Source organism: Lycorma delicatula, chromosome 9 (genome assembly GCF_047948215.1).
Source record: "Lycorma delicatula isolate Av1 chromosome 9, ASM4794821v1, whole genome shotgun sequence".
NCBI classification, from domain to species: domain Eukaryota; kingdom Metazoa; phylum Arthropoda; class Insecta; order Hemiptera; family Fulgoridae; genus Lycorma; species Lycorma delicatula.
The window spans coordinates 128,951,897-128,964,132 of NC_134463.1; the positions used below are offsets into that span (position 1 = coordinate 128,951,897).

General features: G+C 33.2%; 1 protein-coding gene across 1 annotated transcript in view; it reads left to right on the forward strand.

The window, feature by feature from the left end:
• Positions 1 to 12,236, forward strand: part of Kul (Kuzbanian-like) — a 383,998-nt gene that overhangs the window by 133,311 nt on the left and 238,451 nt on the right. The gene's annotated exons all lie outside the window — the stretch shown is intronic.

Consider the following 12,236-nt stretch of genomic DNA (forward strand, 5'->3'; position numbering starts at 1 on the left):
GTAATTTAACCTTTAAAAAAGAAGTCTAGTTCGCTTAACTTTGCTTGACTGAAAGTTTATCGGGTGATTTCCGCCTATAAAAATTATTTAAGTAATTTAAGCGTAGAGAATTGTTTCGTCCATTTTTAAACGATTAAATTGTTAAAAGTAATTTTTACGTTAATTCGTGCAGTTAACCTAATAATAATAATTATATATTTTATTATATTTTTATTTCATAATGACGATTTACTATTTCTAATAAAAAAATAAATCTATCGCTAATCGTATTTTTATATTTCTTTCTTTCTAATAAATTATTTAAAAGTAAAGTAATAATATTATTCGATTATATAGAACGGTGTGGAGAACTTTGATGTACGTATACAGAGTTTAAATCGCTATTTACAAGTTTTAATAAAGTATTGAAACCCTTAAATAACTGTTCAACAGGGAAACACAAAAAAAAATAAATAAAAGTAAGTACTCCCCATCACCACCGATATACGATATTTTTCGTTTTGAGACACTACTTGGGGTGTACAGCTGGCCGTTTTGATTAGAAGTGTCATAGCCTGATATTTTTACTTAAACTTTTCTTTCGATGCCGTTTAAAATATGTCACAATTCTACCCTTTCCATTAAAATTTTTGGAGTTACCCCCCCCCCCCCTAGGGTATTGATTGTACTAAAAAATAGATCATTTTAAGGTCAAAATATCTGTTAAATTCATTTTCTGTTTACCGTTTGAAAAATTATTTTAAGGTTCCCGTACATTATTTTTATTCCCTACATTTAAATAGAGTAACCGGCGATTAATTTTCGGCTTTCATCTATCGCAATGAACAAAAATGTTCTGCCAAAAAGGACCGATTTTCACATCAGTTCTCTTCTGTCCACCGTTTTGTGTTTTGCAAAAAAAAATCTTCTATATCAAGCTCGAATCATATATCAGTATAATACCGGGTCGATTTAAAAAAGACTTCGCAACTTTAAAAGCGTATAAACATTTGATTTACATAACTTACAGATTCGTTTGAGGTTTCATTTCGTAGAAAAACATTTCGAGTTTTGATAGTTCATTAGTTCCGAATTCGGCTACCGACGCTGTCATCAATGTCGTTAAAAATGGATACATGTACTGGCGCGTAAGTTGCTCGATGTGCGTTTTGGTTTCACGATTTGCAGTCGGCAATTTTCGAAGAGAATACGGTAGGGAGCCTCCTAGGAGGCGTTTATTCTCGGTACCAAACCTACGTTGAGACGGGTCTCTCTGTAAGAAGACCGATATAACGGGCCTGAGTAACGGATCCTACCGATTAAGAAGAAAGTAATAGAAAATATAATAACGGAAGGAATCAGGAAGGGAACTAAATCGATGGATAGAATTTCATACAACGATACGTTTTTTTACTATGTACTTTTTAACGTCCGGTCGACGTTTCACATCTAAATAAACGATAAACGTATCGTTAATCTAAATCGATCTATGGTATCGTTTATCTGGACGTGCTTTAAAATTTTGTAATTCTTCAGTTAGACTGTGATGACCGAGATGGACGCCATTATTATCAGCAAAACGGGGCACCACCTCGCTACCGCCTAGAAGTACGAGATTTTCTTAATACTCGATTTGTAGATCGGTAAGGTCCAACCGCATCGCCATCTCGCTCCGCAGATTAGATCCCACTAGATTTTTTCTTGTGGGGTTTCATTAAAGATCTAATTTACGTACTACCCGACTGCCGATCTTGCTAAGCTAAGACGTCCGATTAACACTGCAGCTGCAGAATTAACGCCCGACTTGCCGGCTAGAGTCTGGAATGTAATCCACTTCAGGCGGAATATATATCGCGTTACAAATGGAAGCCGTATCGAACCGAAGTGAATGTCGGGTGACAAACGAGACCTCGACCGAATCTGTAAGTTATCTGAATAAATTTTTATACGCTTTTAAAGTTGTGAAGTCCTTTTTGAATCGCCCGGTAATATTTGGTACGCGTTTTTCTTCTAACTTTCTCTAAGAAATAAAAAAAATTACGGTGTAATGACGTCAACAAATTTCAAAGTGGCTGCCACCGTCGTTTATGTATTGTTTTATATTTCGTAATTGTTAGTTTTATAAAAAAAAACGTTATTTTTTTTATTACCTTATACGTTAATCCTTTCATTGTATACAAAATCATACCTTATTGTTTCGATAACCCAAAATTATTAAAGAGAAATAATGACAATTTTCAGGCCGGATATCATCTGCACCACGAATAAATTCATTACATTTATAACGTCCGTTATTTAAATTTATTAATTTCAGTTTAAATTTAGCAACATTTTGGAGCAGAAAGAAATGAAGGGAAATCGCCATTTTTTTCCAGAAAATTTTTACTTTCCCGGCTACCGCACCAGCAGGATAGCTATAAATTGAAAGTAAAGCGATCGGCAAAAATTTTCGCGTATCGGAATTTTTTGCATTTGTAAATCTTCCAGATAATGTTAAAAAATAATAGTTAGTCCAAATAATAGAAAAAAAGTAATAAAAATTTTCGAAAGATCTATGTACGCTCGTACGTCTGTTGGACTATACTTTCGTTATCTTCTGACTGGAGCGCTATAAATTCTTTGAAAATCGTTCAAAGATTTCTATATATAAGGCACTGATATCATTAAATTTGGGAAAAATTTACATAATAATTGGCGTAGTTTTAACAATTTTTAATGATTGATTTTTTTTTACAGTTTTCGTAGAAAATTGAGCTTTAGTACGATGAAATTTTATTAAGTTATTTAAAATCGCAAAATTTTATGACGATCGGATTTAAGGTTGGGGAAAGAATATTCAACCCTATTTCTAAATACTTTATGCATTGTAAATCTGTTAACCAAAAAAGTGGAAATATATATATATTTCCGCTATATATCTGGGATATATATATATATATATATATCCCAGATATAGCCTGATTTTTGATCCCATCGGAAAAGGGGACATCAAAGTACCCATACTTAATTTTTTCTTTTTTTTTAGTAATTTTTAGTTTTTTTCTACACTTGTTGAATAATAGAGCCCTTATTTGGATAGATTTGTATAAATAAATAATTCATAAAAAATTTTATGACCATTACTTAAACCATCTTTTTTAAAAAAAAATTTAATTTCCAAGATTGAATATACAAATAGTATTAATGGAGCCGACATGGAACTTTAAAAAGGGGGTCGTATGAGATCTATTTGAGAATTTTAAAACCTTTTTAAATTTTTTGTGATTTCTAATATATTATCTGTTTTTCAAATTGCGGCTATCATTAAAGATGTTATGTGAGGTAGCCGTCAAGAAGAGATGTCTATGGACCCAAATTTTTTTTACTAAAATTCTTGATTCTATTTCCCAATTCAACTTTTCATGCGCTATAATTTTAAAAGTGAAAACTTAATTTGATCTAGGAGTTCAAATCAAACCCAAATTTCTTTAATAAAAATTTTGATATTTTTCAAAATTGTATCTAAATGTCGCGTAATTATGCCGTTTATATTTATTTGAAATAAAAATATATCTCGATGACAAATCTAGGAAAGTAAACCGTAAATCCTTTTCCACCTTTTTTATTATAATAATAGTTCCTCGATCTCATATTTATCTTTAAAAACAAACCACAAAATGGCGGACTGAAGGAAATAAAGGCAAAATCACGAATTTTAAAGAAAGTTTTTTTATTAATTTTGACATCTAGAAAATGAATTGCTTGTTACATAGAGAAGAAGCCGTTGAAGGTGATCCTGCGAAAATTAAAGCAAAAAATCGATACGATAATGAAAGGTTGTAACGGTCTGTTTCAGGACCTAAAAAAATATGATATTTTACGTAATATAATATAATTTTAATAAATATATTATTAAAAACATCTTAAGCAAATTATTTAAATTAAGGAAAAATAACTATTATTCGTATATCGCTCGGTAATCGCTTAGAAATGACTTATATATATATTTACTTATGTATAAAGATATTCGGTACAATATTCCGTTAAACGAATTTACCATAAGTAAAGCCATTTAAAATTAATCGTAGCGAATATAATTTCGTAAAACAAACGGTAAATTTATTTGCACTTAGATTTTGATGCGGAAGGCGACCGATTCGCTCGGATGGTTTCATTTAGACACGAGAAACTTAACCGTACTCGGTAAAAATGAGATTTTTGATCGGCTTTTACAGTACATTTAGTCGTTATTAATTTTTTAATTTTATTTAGAACGTTCGAATTATCGGGTTTTGACATTTTATTTTTGCGGGTCGGATTTCGCTTTTCTGCGTAACCGCATCCGATTGTAGATGATGTTTTTTTTTCGACAGGTTTATTAATCGAATAGCCGATCGTATTTTGATTACATTTCTACCGCGTACGCTTTTGTAGCAAATATTTAAATAAACAATATAGTGTAGGTAAATAAAAAATTTACCTACATTAGACCAGAAGTAATAATCGCTGCGCAGAATGTTTTATCAAGGTTAACGGGATAAAAATAATTAAAAGAAAAAAAATCGATGCGCGTTGATGCGTGTTATTAGCAAAACAGAGAATAAAAGTGTAGTTATATGAATAATTTTATTAACGTAAACGATTAACCGCGTAAAAGAGATTTATTTTCTAAGCGCGTTCACCCCGTTTAAGTAATGCTAATTTTATTGATATTTTTGAGTTCTTATCCTCGGGATTTGGATCTTAAACGGAGATCTTTTTAGGAAGATGTAATGTTTCGAAATATGTTTCCTCGTGCTTATTGCTTTTAAATCTCTTGATATTCTCTGAAGTAAATCTCAGTTGTTTATATTTTGGGGATTTGTTTTAAGCTAAAGTCTTAACGGTACATTTTATTCGTTCCGAACGAGAGATAACACAAGACGTATGCTTCAAACAGACGGTTTTGTTATCCGGGATAATATAGAGCAGAAATTAACAATTACTTTGCGTTTGTGGAATGACGAAATTAATAAGTGATGAAGTTAAATTTTGTAAAAATCGAGGTGTATAAGAAATAAAAAAGGAAACTACGGATAGATTTGATTAAACCGGATATATTAGAAGGTTTGAGAAGGTTTTCACTTTTCATTTTATAATGAAAAGTGAAAAGCAACGATGCACCCGCTATCTAAACAGTATCGAATTCCTTTAAATAAAAGGAGACGGTCCTTAATTAAGAGTTCTATTTATCTATGTATTAATTCTCGTAGAAAAATTTCGGATAAACGTAAAACACAGAAACAATTCGACTGTTTTTCTAGTCGAGTACAAAACGTGTACAGATCATGGTGTTAGTTATCGAATAAACATTCCGAAAAACGCCGCCCGTGATGTTCTCAAGCGGTTGCAACTCCTCGAAATTAAACGTAACGACCGTGTTAGATTTCATTTCTGGTGATAAAAACTAACTGCAGCGCATTTTACTTTCTAATGAAGCGACATTTCACGTTCGTGGGGTCGTAAATCGAAATAATTGTCGATTACGGGGTAAATGGATAAAATCCATAGGAATCGATGGAATTTCTTGACAAATGTCCGAAAGTGAATATCTGGTGCGGTATCATGCGTAGTCGAATTTTTGAATAGTTTTTCTTTCACGAGCAGCCTGTTACTCGCTTATTGTACTCGGACATGTTAGAGAATTTTGCGTTTCGGCAGATCGAAAATAGAAAGGGCCTAATTTTCCAACAGATTTGGGGTCCCTCCATGTCACGCAGAAGTCGCCCGGATTGCGCTCAGCGACGGGTCCCAAACAGCCGGATAGGCAGAACAGTTTTCATCGCTCGGCTACTGTGAAGCCACCGATCTGATGCCGATGGATTTCTTATTTTAGGGCTGCAAAAGACATATACCGAGAAAACCTCCAGTCACGAGATCACCTGCACAGAAGAACAGCAGCCGTGGAAGCGATTCCTGCAGCCGTACTCGCCAGAGTAGGCGGATTATAGGTTTGACAACTGCAAGACTGTAAACGGTTCTCACATCGAGTTACATTAAGAGAAAATAACTTTAGACTTCGTAATTTCATTTAAGAAAGCATACGTTTGCCGTTTTAAGTGTAATAAAGTAAATTTCGCGAGCGGTAGCGTCTCAGCCTTTCATCCGAAGGTCCGGGTTCAAATCCCGGGTTCAAATGAGAAAAATTCTCTTTCATCTCATCCTCTGAAGCAATACCTAACGGGGTCCCGGAGGTAAAAAGAAAAACATTATTTAAAACCGCAGATTTATTTTTTGGACACTCGATATTAAGTGTTGTGAAATAAAAGTTTTTCTTTAGATTATTTAATTTTATATTGTTTCTTAAAACTAATTTTAATTTTGATTCGCCTAGGCCAAAAAATTGCAAAGCTCACAAAATTAGTATTTGATAACTAATGCGTGATAGTCTTACCGATTTATTTAAATGGATTTTACTAAATATTTTTAGAGAAGATTATTATTAAAGGCAAAAAGTAGATGTAAGTTATCCTTTATATAAACAATAGCGGTTTGGGTGAATAAAAAAATAAAATAAAAGTAAGCCTAACCTCTGAGGGAAAATAACATGCGTTCAGTTGGCAGTCTATTAACCATATTTTACCTAAGGATAGCTTTTGTAATATACAAGGAGGGAGGATAATTCCCTTGTGGTATTCTCCCCTCGACCGATATATTGCTGAATGAACATAATTTCTGCTATATTTACAAATAATCTACTTCCATAAATTTCTATTTTTATCGTAAATTAGTTTATTTTTTCTGTTAAACTTTATTTGAAACGGTATGTTAAAATACAAGAAAAAATCGAGAGTTGTACAGTAAGGTTACTTAAACAGTGTTTCTCTTACTAACTTGCTTTTCCCGCTCCCCTTCTATAATTCTTTCTTTCTCTGTCGCACTATCTCTGTTTTTGTGAACATTTATATATATATAAATAAATGTATCGCGATATTACTTAGAGAGGTGAAGCAAAAAATTCGACAAAGTCGCATAACATTCCCGGCGTTAGGATTATCCAACTCTTAGGAAAAATGTGACTGTAATTTATGCGGAAAATTATTAATAAGCCCTAAGCTTTAATAACTTCGTGGATTCGCTTCGGCGGACTTTCGACTAATTTTATTACTTAAAAAATTTCATGGCACGCTTATTTTTCTACAAATAATGTTAACGGCTTCACGTATGCAGCGGCTTTTTATTAGTACGTTTGAAGATTCCAAGCGAAATGATAATGGATGAGAAAAAAACCAAAGTTTAGTCTTACTTACTTCCCGCTCCTGTATTAAACCACCCGAATATCGATAAAACCGGTATATTAATATAATAGAATCTTGTAATCGGTACAAAAAAGTGATTTTGAATCCGTAAAAAACAAAGGTTTTTTCTTATCCCATCCCTTTACCGGGATTTGAATAGTCTCAAGCCCGTCAGAAAGTATTATAACTGCTAAATTACGCGATATTATATTAAACTTCGATTTACTTATCCTTTGAGTTATATTTTTATTGAATTTTTTCATCATTTTAGTGAGAGGATGCGCCTATAAAGTGTAGAAAACCCTCTTGAAACATCGTATATAAATTAGAAAAGTCGGTATGCACATCGGTAATTACAAATTTCGATAATTCAGGAAATGCTTGAATCTTTGTAAAGGTTTTAATCGAACACCGAGTACTATGTAACGCTGCGAAATATTGTAAAAGCTTCATAATTAATTGAACCAAGACATTTGAAATTATTCATTTAATGTTAATACAGTAAGTAATGAAGATTCGCGAGTTTTATTTATTTTTATCTCTTACTTACGAGTAGTCATACTTTACTTAGGGTAGGGCCTCGTGGAAAAGTTTTAATTGAAACAGGACGCCGGGACTCGGAAATGTTTGGGAACCGCTGCGCTACTACAGTAAAAATCTTTTTTAGGAGCGCATACAATTAGCTATTGCGAATGACACTCGACGCTAATAGAATATCAGAAAGCAAAATAATATATCATAATAAGTACAAGTAAAGAAAAGTATACGTAACAGATCTGAAATTAAGAGTCGAATAGATAATGCACAATACTCGCATCCGAATTAAATCTAGACATATTAAGGCGCTACAGGACAGTTATGTCAAGAACGTTGCGCTACAAATGGTACTTTGAAAGTACGATACCTCAAAATAAGTTTATTACACGACCAAATTATTATTTTATATACAGTTTAATTTATGTCGATTAAAAAGTTATATTTAACGCGTTATATTAACTTGTTAATATATTAACAAGTTTTAGGACAGTTTTCTAGGAAATTATGGGATACAGTTGTAAAGTTTTTAAGATCGCATATAAAAACCATTAATTTTGGTCAATAATTTGTGTTCGTAGTCGTTTGACCTTCAGAGAAATCTAGAAAAGTCCTTCGCTAATCGACACAAAAACAAAGCGTTTCCAGTTCTGTTTTTTAGTAATAAAAATACGCGCTTTGTATAAATATTACGCGGAGGTCCGATGCTACGGAGTGTCAAATGTGCAGCGCCGAGTAGATTCACGGATACTTATTGATAAGTAAGATACGGCTAATTTAAAATATATATTACGGTCTTGTAAATCGTGATTAACTGTGTGGAGTGTGAGACGGGTTCATAATATGCGTTTGAATTGTTATTTTTTGTTCTTTTACTTGAAGCCGAAACAATTCTTTTTAATTCGGTAGATTTCTATATTTATTTTCTCTGCGGCTGAGAACGCGTATGTGAGGGGGAAACGAATTAGTTTCTTTGTGTCCTTTATTTTAAGTCATCTCGAATGCAGGACGCGCTTTACAATATCGGAATTCCATTGACTCGACCAAAAAAAAAAAAATAATGTCGAAAGAATCAATCGGTTCATGATCCCCTTTTCTCTTTTATCGTATATATAGACAGTAATAATTTATACCGGAACATATAAGGGCGGGTCCTGCATTAGCGATGGAATATATCTTTTGCGTAAATCTGCCCAAGGCAACATTAGAAATAAAATTTATTGTATTCTGTTAATGATACGGGAAAATTTTTATATTTATTTACTGGTTTTTTTTCTTTTTTTAAATTATTTTATTCGAAGTTGTTTTAATTCATTATAATTTCATGTTTTTGTAATATTTTCATACTGTTTTTTAGTTCCTTGTACGAAGTAAAGGAAGTACTGTGATCGCAAATAATTTCGTTTTCAGATTTAAACGGAAATATCCATTTTGACCGTTCGGAATTTCACTAGCTTCGGCGTGACGTTTGTACGTATATATGTCGCAGAACTCAAAAACGATTAGCCGTAGTATGTTGACATTTTGTCTTCTAGGACTGTTGTAAATCTAGTTGTGCACCTACCCTTTTCATTGCAGTCGACTGAACCAAAAGTGTCCAAAAAAGCCCAAAATCCCCAAAGATTTGGAATTTGGACTTTTTCTTAACTGCAGTAATAAGGCCGCATTGAGAATTTTTAATGATATATCATAAGCGGTACTTATTTTCATCGGTTCCAGAGTTATAGCCAAATTAAATTTTAATTAATGAAATATTTGGATCTATAAGGGAAGGCGCACTTGTTCGAATCAGACTTCATTTCCTTTTTTATTTTTTTAAAAATTAAATGTATTGATTTATTAATATTTATTAACCCGCGATTGTAAAAAGATTTTTTCAGTTAATAATTAATTATCCCATAATAACAATAAAAAAAATAAAAAATAAAAAAAAATCTTAAGTTATTGATGAAATAAGTTTTATGTATTTTTAAAAATGGGTATACGTAATTTAATAGGCATTATTTCATACGTAATAGAGTTGGTGAAACATCTGATTATTTAATATTAATTGAAAATTATAATTTAGAATCGTATTATTTTTGGATTTTCTAGTTTAATTTTATTTAATTATTCTGAAATTTCTGTTTAATTTTATCTAGATTAAAGTTAACTACAGAGTGATTGAAAAATAGATCATAATAAGAACAACATATACATTCCCGATCTTTAATAAACTGCAAAAAATTCTTATCTTTTAGTTCATTGCTTCTCTTTTATCGTCGGACAATATTCTACTTAAGTCGGAGTTGAACCTCATTTCGTTTATTTGTTTTTTGTCGCCGGTCATTTAATCGTTCTTTGGTTTGATATAATTTTTCAGATCTTAATTTGTGTACATGTTCTCTAGTTTTCTAATTTTCTCTCTCTTTATATTCATCATCCTCTCGTAATTTTTTTTTATTCTTTCCTTGGGATTTACGTTTCCTTCCTCTTTGATTTTATCATCTTCTCTTAATCTTTTTATCGTCTCTAAAAATTTCTACGATAAATTAGAATTCAATGAGTTATTAATGAAATAAAAGTTTTTGTACTTTTTATTTTTTTTAAAGTGTATATATGTAATTTAATAGTCGTACAACGGACTTGTGGTGTCCACATCAGATTATTATTATTGATTGTTAGTATCCTTTGCATTATATCCGTTTCAAATCATCAAAAAATTGAACTTAGCAGCACATCACCGTGGTTCGGACTGCACAGCAAAACTTATCATGTTTTTTTTACAATAGGAAAAGCCAGTAAGTTTTTATCAAAATATCTCATTCTTTCAAACGAATCGTAGTTTAAATTGTGCAAATAGTCATTTCGTTTGCAAATCTATTTACCTCTTAATATCTGACAAAAAATGTTTTAGGATTGGATAAATGTTAGATTTACGACTAAAAAAAGGGAAAATTTTCTCCAATACTGTGACCCGGGGCGAAAAACGAAAGTCGGTCATTGTCTCAGGTCTTTTAGAGTCTGAGTAATCATCTTCTCGCTGCTCTCACCCATTACAATTGCAAAAACAGTACAGTTGTCCTCATCTCTATCCTCCGGATAAAATATCGCAGTGTTATTCGAGTCTTTAAGCGCTGTTCCTCCTTTCTTTCTTTTTCCTGTTTAGCCTCCGGTAACTACCGTTTAGATAATACTTCAGAGGATGAATGAGGATGATATGTATGAGTGTAAATGAAGTGTTAGTCTTGTACATTCTCAGTTCGACCATTCCTGAGATGTGTGGTTAATTGAAACCCAACCACCAAAGAACACTGGTATCCACGATCTAGTATTCAAATCCGTGTAAAAATATCTGGCTTTACTAGGACTTGAACGCTGTAACTCTCGACTTCCAAATCAGCTGATTTGGGAAGACGCGTTAACCACTAGACCAACCCGGTGGGTAGCTGTTCCTCCTGGTTTATTCCCAAGCCGCCGTCTAATTCCTGGCGCGAGTTTCTGAATTGTATCCTTACAAGGGTTCTTATTATCCTGATCTTTCGGCACGATAAAAACCCGAGAACCGTCTTCATGTATGGTCAATGAACCTCCTGCGATTGACACTTTCTTTCATACTTCTGTTGGCCAACGGGACTCGATGATTTCTTCTTCTAATCCTTTAATATCATCCGCGAATAGAATCTTCTCGATTCTTTCTTGAATCTTCACTTTAGTTTTTAAGCCTTTCTCCACGAAGTCCTCCGATTCAGTCGGCGTCTCCGTCTTTTAGTCTTCATCAATTTCGTGTGATTGTCCGTACAATGCCCTCACCATCGTGTCAACGTCTTTTGCCTTCTCTAAGATCAGATCAGCACACGATTTAATTTCTTTTTTGTTACGAGGGTTTCTTCTAATATGTTTCAATAAACGGTAGATTTCCTCCATCAGGCGATCCGTGTCGGTCTCCTCCGTCGATGTACCTTCACTACTTTCTCCAGGCTCCTCTATTTTCCTCTGGGGCGCCCGTACAGTGTCCTTCTTCATCTGCCCCACGGGCTCTCGACTTCTTTCTACGCCAGGGTAAGTGGCGGAAATACCCGGTAGACTAGCTCGACGCACCGGTCTGAACTCCATTCTACTTTCCGTCGAGCGTGCAAGGCTGCTCTGCGGCCGGAAAGCGTTTTCTTCCATTTTTCTCCCACCGGGATGGTCCTAGGTGAAACGTCTCTTCGTGTTCGTGACCGGCGTCGCAATCCAACGTAACGGTTAACTCATTTTATTTTTTATTTTTTCTTAAGTTAAGAACGGTCAACTCATTTCATTTCGGTTGAGCTAACAACACTTGATTCTTGTCTATCGAACTAAGCTACAATAGAAATAAATAAAATTAATTTCAAACAGCGCTTATCAGTATAAGCTATGATAGTCCATTATTCACAATCGATAACGGTCGTAACAATACTATCAACTAAAGATAAAAAGAACTCACCGAGCAGTAAACAAGTC